The sequence below is a fragment of the Podarcis muralis genome, chromosome 2 (genome assembly GCF_964188315.1).
Source record: "Podarcis muralis chromosome 2, rPodMur119.hap1.1, whole genome shotgun sequence".
Lineage (NCBI taxonomy): Eukaryota > Metazoa > Chordata > Lepidosauria > Squamata > Lacertidae > Podarcis > Podarcis muralis.
The window spans coordinates 6,283,674-6,294,657 of record NC_135656.1 but is presented as its reverse complement, the minus strand read 5'-3'; the positions used below and the strand labels follow the sequence as shown (position 1 = coordinate 6,294,657).

Sequence of the window (10,984 nt, the reverse complement as noted above, 5' to 3'; positions counted from 1 at the left end):
TTATGCAAATGAAGGGGGAAGGAGCGCCATCACCTTCCCCCAAACAAGGGTAGTCCGGTAAAGGATTCTGGGGGGCGTGGCCTTGTCCTAAGCCTATGGAGGTGTGGGCGCACGGCATGCCCCCACGCGGTGACACCGGGGGAGGTCCTAGTTGACGTGCCTCAGCAGGACTCCCCCCACTGGTGATTAACCCTTCCGGCTTTCGCCGGTTATTAGTTAGGACCAATGCCTAAGGCCAATACCGCTCAATTCCTGTAATCAATAAAGTTGTGGCCTAATTTGAACCATTAACCTGAACTCTTGTGTCCTATGTCTTCATTTCTTCAGGGGGAGGCGGGAAATCGCCACGCAACCAATAAAAATGATTTTTTTAAAAAAGTTGAATGGGTGGTTCATCATAATTTCCCCAACTACTATCAACAGGAAGCAACAAAATGGGCAATATTTGTTAAGGGGAAAGCTGTAATTGAAAGCATGGGAGTCCTAAAGCTTCTATTCACATCACTCTTTCAAAAAACCAAATGCCCTGCTCTTGCATTTGATCTTAGTATTTCTGGAGATCCAATATTTCCCCAGGGATTCACACAGTTTTAAAAGTAAGGCCAACCAATGACCTCTGGGGGCCATTTTGGGAGGCCTTTACATGAAATTTAGCAAAGAGCATGAAGGCTTATCCAAAGTAGATCTGTTGGATAAAACTGATCCAGTTGACCTAGTGTACTTAGACTGCCGACTCCTGAATAAGCTGAGCAGTCATGAAACTGGTTAAGAAGCAGGACACAGAGTATAGGAATAAATGGAATATCTAGATGGGGAGATGTAGAAACTGGAGTTCTCCAAAGATCAGTGTTGGGACCTCACCCAATGAGCAGTATGCCAAGTGGAGATTTGAACCCAGGTCTCCCAGGTCCTAGTCTGAAACTCTAACCACTGCACCACACTGCTTCTCATTCTCCAACAATGGAACTCATGGACGTCCAATGAATGTTGGAAGGTTCAGGAGATAGGGATGCCCACCCACTTGGATGGTTTTAAAAGTGGATTGGACAGCCAAGATGTCTATGCTCTGCCTCTACAGCTGGAAGCAGAAATACTTCCAAATACCGATTGCTGGAAAGCACAGGAAGGGAGAGTGTGCTTGATTGCTTCTAATACTTTTTTGGGGGGGACGCGGCTGGCGCTGTGGGTTAAACCACAGAGCCTAGGACTTGCCGATCAGAAGGTCGGCGGTTCGAATCCCCGCGACGAGGTGAGCTCCCATTGCTCGGTCCCAGCTCCTGTCAACCTAGCAATTCGAAAGCACACCAAAAACTGCAAGTAGATAAATAGGTACCGCTCCGGCGGGAAGGTAAACAGCGTTTCCGTGTGCTACTCTGGTTCATCAGAAGCGGCTTAGTCATGCTGGCCACATGACCTGGAAGCTGTACGCCGGCTCCCTGGGCCAACAAAGCGAGATGACCGTCGCAACTCCAGAGTCGGTAACGACTGGACCTTACAGTCAAGGGTCCCTTAACCTTTATAGGGGAAATGCAGAAATAAAAGTGAAACCAGAAGATGAAACAGAAGGGGAGGAGGGAAGTCAAATTATGTTTTTATTCTGAAGATGTACTACATTTCATATCTTTTGTAAAACTGAAAACTCAAAAAATAAAATTAACAAACAAGACAAAATGGGGATTGGACCTTGAGCAAGTGCAGTATGTGATGCAGTGATGGCAAAATAAGGCGTATGACCTGTTGGATGCTGATGCTGGGCTTGCAGAATATTTGAGCTCAGCGTTGCTTATTTCTATAGATGTAGATAGGATCATACTGTTCCTCTTTATTAAGCTGTTCAGTTATTAAGAAGCTAGTTAGAGATATTGTTTATACTTCTTTTAGCCTGCCTCTGCTCCAAGCAGCTCAATGCATCATGGAAAATTCCTCCTTCCCCTCAATAACACTGCGAGGGAGGCTAAATAGAGCAGCTAGCTTCATGGTGGAGCAGGCGCTGGGATTTGGTTTCCCCAAGTCTTGCTAGGTGCCTGTGTGCCCTCACTCTTGCAAGCTTCTTCCCTGCAGGTTTCAGCCATGTGGCTCTACCTGGCTGCCCTGCTGGGGCTTTACTTCCTTCACCGATGGTACCAGGAGAGACAGACAGTGGAGAACCTGACGGAGAAATATGTCACCGGCTGTTCCGCTGGCCTTGGGAACCACCTTGCCAGGCATCTGGATGCCCGGGGTCTGTGGGTGTTGGCAACCTGTACCACCCAGAAGGGGGCAGAGCAGCTGGACAAGGTCACCTCAGAGCGCTTGAAAACCACCGTTCTGGATGTGGCGGCAGCGACGGAGTGGGTGAAAGAACAAGTGGGGAACAAAGGTAGCTTTTTGTTCTGTTGTTTCCATGCTCTGGATCAGGCCAGGGATTATCTGTATCATCATCTGCTTATCTTTACTCCACTTTCCCACAAAATGTGGCCAAAGTGACTCCCAATATATCAAAACGAAAAAGTATGACCATTTAAAAAAGTATTAGAAACAACTAAAATCAATAAGGCAATGAATGGGGAAGGAATTCCATGGGGTCACCTTAATTCAGCCTCTGTCAAGAGCTACTAGGATTGCCAAATAACCTGAAAGATTATTGCTTCATGCCTTTGACAGCAGCTTGTTCTGTGAAGTCACACAGTGAAACTTCATTTTGTATGAAGATACATGTTCCTATCTGATAATGTCTACAGATACAAGAGAGCATAATCAATGCTGCAAGATTTTAATCTTAATTAAAAAAATTTAATTATATTTTTAAAATTTAAATTTAAATTGGCAAGCAGTTGAAGAACCTCAAACTGATTAGCCAGTGCCTCTGGAAGGATCAGGCCGGGGATTATCTGTATCATCATCTGCTTATCTTTATTCCACTTTCCCACAAAATGTGGCCAAAGTGACTCCCCATATATCAAATGAAGGAGTACTATTCAAAAAAGTTATATGAAACAATTAATCTAGGCTTCTGGTTTCCAGCTGTGAGATATGGCTGCCTCCCAAGAGATCGAACCCTCAGTCTTGCCAGTAATTCAGGGTTAATATGAAGGTAATTAGCCCTGCTGACCCCCCCCCCCCGGGTAGGGGAGGCTGTGCCACCCTCAGATCGTGCATTATCTGCCCTCCGCAACAAGATGTGGGGGCAGGGGGGCAGGTTGATGACCATGGCAGAAACTGGGAACCTTCCAGAAACAGTCTCATGAGCTGGGGGGTCCCTTTGTTCTCAAAATTATGAAAATTTGGACTAAGAAACAGGCATGTTCTGGAAAGGAGATGAAAAAGATCTGCTAAACGAACCAAAATTTGGATGTCAAGGTTTTGAAAAGGACTCTATTGTTGTGTTTAAATTAATGTGAGGTGCGTGGTTATTTTTCCTTCTATATATCTACATCTACTCTTCTATGCCAAACCTCACCAAGAAAGAACAAACATTAAACGGAATACAGGCAGATTTCCAATTGTAATTAGTTATCTGGCTGTGCAGCCCTCGTTTGAACAGTGGCGTAGCGTGGGGGGTGCAGGGGGGGCCGGCCGCACCGGGCGCAACTTCTGGGGTTAGGGCAAATCCACGGGTTAGGGGGCGCAAATCCACAGGTTAGGGGGCGCAAATCCACGGGTTAGGGGGCGCAAATTACTTGCCTTGCCCCGGGTGCTGACAACCCACGCTACGCCGCTGCCTTTGAAGTTCTAATTTGACTTAGCAAAAGATAAAGGAGTTGAGAAAATGGCGTCCATTAGCTGTGGTGCAGAAGGAAAAACCTCCTTCTGAGGGAGTGGGGGGAAATTTTTTGGGACTACAATATGGGAAATGTTTCACGAAAAACAATGCATTTGTTTGCATGGATTATTATTATAAAAGGTGAAAGTGAAGGTGAAGCTGGCATTTGGCAGGCTCCCCCCTAGGGCCCGGGGGGGGGAGGTGTGGACTCTGGAAAAAGCCGATCAATTGCCAAATGATTGCTGAAAGTGAAATATACCCTATCATGTTGATTTTCTACAAAAAACTTTGGAATAACAGCTTCTTAAACAACATGAGAGCTCACGGCGTCATTCATCTTCAAATGAAGCAGGGGGGAAAGTGTGAGACAATTTTTCCAGACATCTGGAACATGGGAAATCCTTCTGAATTTTTTTTAAAATTCGGAAAGTAATTTGGTTTTATTCGTTTGTATTGTGATTTGATTGGATTAATATTTTTTTTTAAAAAAAGAAAGAATCCAAATATCAGTGAGTAAAATATTACAAAAACTATGCAATCAGCTTAATTCAACCTCAATAAGAAGCTTCTAGGGTTGCCAACTGATCTGAAAGACATTTGCTTTGTGCCTTTGACAGCAGCTTATTCTGTGACATCAGCAGGTGAAGCTCCTTGTGGTGTGAAGAGAAACATTGACACCTGATCATGTCCACTGATCAAGCTGCTCTTTAAAGCACATATATGAAAAGCCGTAAGTGATGGTACAAAATGGTAACTTTAACTGACAAGCAGGTGATGCTGGACTCTGAATTTTTCCTCCTAAGAGCAGCTGGGAGGAGCTGCAATCCACACCAGGAAAATGACTCAGAAGGAGGAGATATGTGTTCCCTCCCTTTCTTCAGAAATGCTGCCTGATGCAATCTAAAGATTAAGATAATTTCTCCACAGTGGCTGCTGAGACTGAGACAAGAAGGGAGATGATTGTACTATTGTTAATAAATGATATAAATCATTTATTAATGATACAAACCCCTCTTTCTTAGTTATTCCTCTCTCTTTTTAAAAAAAAAATTATTAAAAGTTTAAAAATTACAGAAAGAAGTAAAAAAGAAAGAGAAAAAGTAAACAATACAAATCAATACGTTACAGTACATATAAAAAACAAAAGACACAATACATCAAAACAAAAACAAAAGCAAAAACAATTAAAAACACAACCAATATTTTCATATCTTTATCTTTTATTAACTTGTTTCATCGACCTCCTCACACCTCCCTTTTTGTGTTCTAGTTATTAATTATTTCAGCAAATCCTTTCCATCTTTCACTGTTTTCTGTCATTTAATTATCTTAATTTATTTTAACCTTATCTTACCATTAAAACCCTAAAACTTATTTATACGTAACTCCTTATAACATTTCTACTAAAGCTGTATAATTTCATTCCAACATTTTTCTAACACTCATTAATTTTGCAATATTTCTCTAAATAATTTTTTTAAAAAACACTTTTTTCCAATCTTCTTCCACCGTCTCTTCTCCCTGGTCTCGGATTCTGTCAGTCCTTTCTATCAATTCCATATGGTCCATCAACCTGGTGATCTTCTGTCCGAGGCTCTTAACTCTTTTCCATGTCCCTTCTGCAGATCTTCATATTTATACATGCACTTTACTTTATCTTCTGCTGATCTTGTTCTTAATTTCCTTCCTTTGGCACTGAGGAGTAGATCTCGGGGAAACTCCAACCTAACAATGTCTTTATTCCTTCTCGACAGGTCAGCCCATTCTCCATAGTCAGAACTAAAGTCCAAAAGATATTTCAGAGTGTGTTTCAGAGTCCCTCCAAAGCTAAAGGCCCCCACAACTCCAATCTCCCCCTGACCCAAATCCAGATCCCAAAAGCCAGAACATCCCTGCATAAGGGGATCTATCCAACTTTCCTTCTCCAATCCAAGCGGGGCTCCATCCCACCAAATCTGGCTTTCTCTAGATTCAATTGTAAAAGGCAACAGCTTATGTTCATCAAATTGCCTCTGTAAGGCCGGGGCTCTCTCCACTTGAATTACTTGAGGTTCAACAACAACTTTCTCCTTCGTCTTCTCCACAGCTTGCCATGTCAAAACAGATTCCTGAATCAATTCCTGAGTAGTTTCTGTATAGGTATTCACTTTTTGTCCCAAATCAGTCATTTTTTGTCCCAAATTGCCAATTTTAATAATCATCACATCCGTCTTCTCATGAAGCTGTTCCAATAAAGCACTTGTCTTGCAAAATGCAATCACTAAGGCTTCTTCTGTCAACATTCTTGTCCAAGGTCAATCTCTGATTCTCACGGTCTTTAATCTCTGCAGCTGGAAAATTCCCCAGCTCCACTCCTGCAACAGTTTCAAAAGCTCCCTCTGGGGGAAACAATTTCTATTTGTATCCGTCCTTTTAAGCACAGATCCAGCAACAAAGTTAGTTTCGATTTTCAGTTACTTTTTTGCTCCTTTTTAAGTGCAAAAGGAAACAATGGAAACAATATATTTCTCTTATTTAACTATCTGTCAACATACGTTTTATTCACAGTCAATGAACTTTCCTAAAACGTCGATCTTACTGGCAGCCCGTCCCCAGGTTCAAAACGGTGGTAATTTATCTTTCTTCACTCTCTCGCCTGCAGGTGTAGGCGATCTAAAATTTCCCCCCTCTTGACCTGCTTCCAAGGGGGGGTTAGTAATTTTAACCGATGGAGATTTAATCCTTTACAAAAGGCTTTCCAGGCTTTAGCTTGCAATGTCTTTGCTTCAATCTATTTACAAAAGAGGAAGGCGGACTTCCTGTTTGAAACCTTCCCATTTCGGGGCCAAATTAAGATGTTTAGAGATCCAATTTTCCGTTCTACTCACGGGTAGTTGTTTAGAGTCCAATTGTCCACAGGAAAAAGTCGGCGCTCTCCGGTAACAGCAATGCGGCTTCACTCCGTGAAAGAAGCAGTCGATTCGAAGCACCGCGCCGCTCACCCCACGTCGCTCCAGATCCCCGAAACCGGTTTTCCCCGCGAGTAGGGGAGGCGCAAAAGGTGCCAGCCGAATCCCACGTCCACAGGCTTCTCCCGACTGTGGTTTTTAGTGGGTCTCCGCCTCGCCGTGGCGGTCCAGACCCTGATTTCCACGGAGCGGATTCCTCCCGATCAGAGGAAATCCGCCATTGCCAGAGGAGCTAACCCGGAAGTCTCCTTAGTTATTCCTCTCATCACCCTCTCATAAACACCCTCTCAGTGTTCCATACATGCTATATTCCACAAGTATCATGTCTTATTAATTTTATCTTTTTCACTAGCAAAATCCCTATAAAATCTCCTAACCAACCTGTGCAAAACGTAGGCCCAAACTACAGACTCCATTCTCTGGCAGCATGCAGAAAATCAGGTGGCTGCTGTGCAAATTGATGCCCAGGGCTCCATACTATCCTCCACTTTAGTGCTGTGCTCATTTGACAGAGGGAAATGACTGAAGTTGCAAGAGTGTTTGTGCAGGGATCCTAAGCACTAAGTGAGCAAAAGATGTGTGGGAGAGAAGCTAAGATGGGTGCCTTGACTTAACAGCGTCATCCTTGGCAGTGCATATAGTATTAATGGGAAATGTATCATTGTGTGTATCTGCTTGCACACACACACACGCACACACAGACAGAGAGAGCGCACACAAAAATGCAGATATACCCACATTTCCAAAGAATTGTGTATATCAAATTATTAAGGCAGGTGGGAACCTGGAACAATAAGAATATTTTTTTCTTCTCACACAGGGCTCTGGGGTTTGGTGAACAATGCAGCCATTGCTGCCCCATCAGCTCCCAGTGAGTGGCTGACCAAAGATGGCGTTGCAAAGATGATCGGTGTCAACTTTCTTGGGATGATTGACATGACGCTACACATGCTGCCCCTGGTGAGAAGAGCCAGAGGGAGGGTGGTCAACATGTCCAGTATAATGGGATGATTGGCATGCTTTGCAGTACCCTATACCGCATCCAAGTACAGCGTGGAAGCCTTCTCTGACGTCCTGAGGTAAACATGATAGTTCTGTATCTTCCTCTTTCTCCTTGCTTTAGTGGGATGTCTGCTTCTCCAGCTAAGTTTCAAGCAGAGGACAGCAATGGATAAAGAGCAGGTGCTGGGACATGTGGACTGCACCAGAGACTTACCAAGTAATCAGCAGGGGTTTGCACACCTAAGTCAGCTCTTTTTCTTGAGGAAACAATTTAATGTACCAGCAAGAGTTGTAAGCACCAACCTCCTGGTGGCTGCCTCTGAATATACCTGATGCTGGGTCATGGACAATGCCCTGGTGCCTCAAGACAGAAGAAGACATGAGGCTGCATTTCACCACATCTCCCTCTCTCCCTTCTTCTTCTTCTTCTTCTTCTTCTTCTTCTTCTTCTTCTTCTTCTTCTTTAAGGAAAGATGTTCTATTCCATGGAAGCCAAATCATGATCTTCCTTATTATTCTGGTTCAGTAAGAAGACGTGTTTCTTGATTTTTCCTCCTCAATTCAGGCGAGAGATTCATCCTTTCGGGGTCCGAGTCAGCATTATTGAACCCGGTTGTTTCAAAACACCCATGCTGTCAAAGATGGTAGAGAGCTACAAGAATGCATGGAGCCAAGTCCCTTCTGACATCAAGGAAGCCTATGGGCAGCACTACTTTGAGCGCAGTGAGTAGAAATGGGCGGGGGGAAGAATTCAGTTTGGTTTGCAATGTGCGAAAGCACACAACTATTATAACAGCAAAGCCTGCAATTAAAGCATGTGCTAATAAGTCACACTGTTGCAGTGGAACACACACACACAGAGAGAGACAGAGAGAGAGAGAGAGAGAGAGAGAGAGAGAGAGAGAGAGAGAGAGACCCACCAGGCTAAATTGCTGGTTTCCAAATCCATAGCTAAACACGCTATGGCTTAGGGTCCCACTCTCTTGGGGCCCCCAAAAAAATTTAAAGGAAAATAACCTAGATGGACATTTCCAAAATATAAGATAAAAAACAAATAAAATAAAATACTTATTTTGTTATGTGCAAATGGCTTTAGATACTTGTTAGGTCCATAAATTACCATATAGAATATGTTCAACACAAAAAACAGTGACAATTTGTTGTTGACAAAGGACAGCTGGAGAAGGGCCCCAATATCTTCAGTAGCCTAGGGCCTCATCAAGCCTAAATCCGGCCCTGCCCGAGACAGAGACAGATCCTGGGTTGCCTGCCCCTGAACCTGGCGTATGGCGACCCTCACCTAGATACAACTCTCAAGCCCCACCTACAGCCTGAAACACAGATTGACCATGTCTAATCCCCTGTTGGGGGACGCGGGTGGCGCTGTGGGTTAAAGCCTCAGCGCCTAGGTCGGCGGTTCGAATCCCCGCGGCAGGGTGCGCTCCTGTCGCTCGGTCCCAGCGCCTGCCAACCTAGCAGTTCGAAAGCACCCCCGGGTGCAAGTAGATAAATAGGGACCGCTTACTAGTGGGAAGGTAAACGGCATTCCGTGTGCTGCACTGGCTCACCAGATGCAGCTTGTCACGCTGGCCACGTGACCCGGAAGTGTCTTCGGACAGCGCTGGCCCCCGGCCTATAGAGTGAGATGGGCGCACAACCCTAGAGTCTGTCAAGACTGGCCCGTATGGGCAGGGGTACCTTTACCTTTACCTAATCGCCTGTTGAAAAAGGTTCCGTCTTAAAGCAACAGAACATGCTCCCAATGCTCCTCCTTAGATTTAGACCTCCTAGGCAGAGAAATCCAGAAGCTAACCTATCCCTTCGGAACCCAAAATATTTAGGCTATCTCCTGCGGAGGTATAGGGCAGCATAGAAATCAAAAAAATAAATGCAGAAATAAGTACATAGATGTTTTTGCATCACTAAGTTTTCTTTTCTTTCCTATATCCCACACACAGGTCTCAAATTATTAAAATTCTGCCACTTCACCGGCAGCAGCAACTTTCAACCGGTCACGGACTCTATAGAACATGCCCTGACCTCCTGCTCCCCTCGCATCCGCTACTGTCCAGGATGGGATGCCAAACTCTTCTACGTTCCTCTCTCTTACTTACCAGACTCCATTCTTGACTTCCTGTGGAGATGCATCTGGCCCAAACCAGCACAAGCCGTGTAGAATATTCTGAAGAAACATGTCAGTTCTCCAAATGAACCAAGGAAGTCTTTGCACTATTAACGATGTTCCGTTGTTTCTCTTTTCTGAAGTTCTAAACCAGTGGTTCTGATACTTTTCTTCCCACGGACCACTTGAGAATTGCTGAAGGTCTTGCTGGACCACTCAATCATTTTGCTACCCGTTGCAGCAAGTGCAATGTGCCATGGTAGGGTGCTCAGCGATTTTTGATTGTAGTTTATTTCTACTTTTATATCTTTATATATACAATGTATTTTATTGCATTACAATTGGAATTCTAGAGTAGAAGTCTATTAAAATATTTATCTGTTGCAATGTAATGTCCTAAGTAAGCATTTATCTCATACCACACAGATGCACCACTGAAAAACTTGTTTGATGTGGCATTTGGCCTATAGTTCCAGTAAAATTAATACCTTTGGTGGATCCCCAAAGTACACAGAGTTAAAGGTAGGATCATGATATTATCTCAGGGTTAACCTCAGTGTCCCAATGACTTTCTCATGAATGAGTTTGGCTGCAAGGCAGTGGAGGTTGAGAACCAGAGTTTTCCTTCTCCAGGACTGGCTACCTTCCCTTTTGGAAATGCGTGGGGCCCTGTCTCAGTTCCGGCAGCAACAACCAGGGTCGCCCAGAGTCCTCTGGGTTTGGGGGAAGAAAGTCACTGGGGAAATAATATGTCTTTGTTTAGCTCCATGAGTAGGGAAAAGGGGATGGATTCTGAGCACCATGTGGGTGGGGTGGGCCCAGGGATTCTGAAGGAAGTGCCCCCAGATTTAGCCTGGTGGCAAGATTTTGAGTTGGAATATGGGGCAGGAGATGTCCAGGGAAGAGATTCCCCATGTGCCAGAGAGGAAGCAACTGAAGAAATTGTCTAGGGGTGTGAGACTGGAGGCCCTGACCCACAACCCAGAAGGAAGGGGAGCAGAATACTGGACCCAACATGGACTGAAAACTGTGTTCGATGTACTCAAGGATAAGAATTCTGGGAAAACCTAGGCAGACTACCTCAAAGCAGGAGGAGAGAGGTGAAAGCTAAGAGAATACGGAAGGTGTGGGTTGGTTGGTTGGTTGGTTGGTTGGTTGGTTGGTTGGTTG

At 44.4% G+C, this 10,984-nt stretch overlaps 1 pseudogene across 1 annotated transcript; it reads left to right on the top strand.

Moving 5' to 3' along the window:
- The first annotated feature begins 2,025 nt into the window (after positions 1-2,025).
- On the top strand, positions 2,026-10,206 carry LOC114592983 (17-beta-hydroxysteroid dehydrogenase type 6-like; annotated as a pseudogene). Its single transcript, XR_013391741.1, has 4 exons — positions 2,026-2,359; positions 7,511-7,769; positions 8,258-8,415; positions 9,651-10,206. The product of XR_013391741.1 is annotated as a 17-beta-hydroxysteroid dehydrogenase type 6-like (transcript).
- Positions 10,207-10,984: the final 778 nt, after the last annotated feature.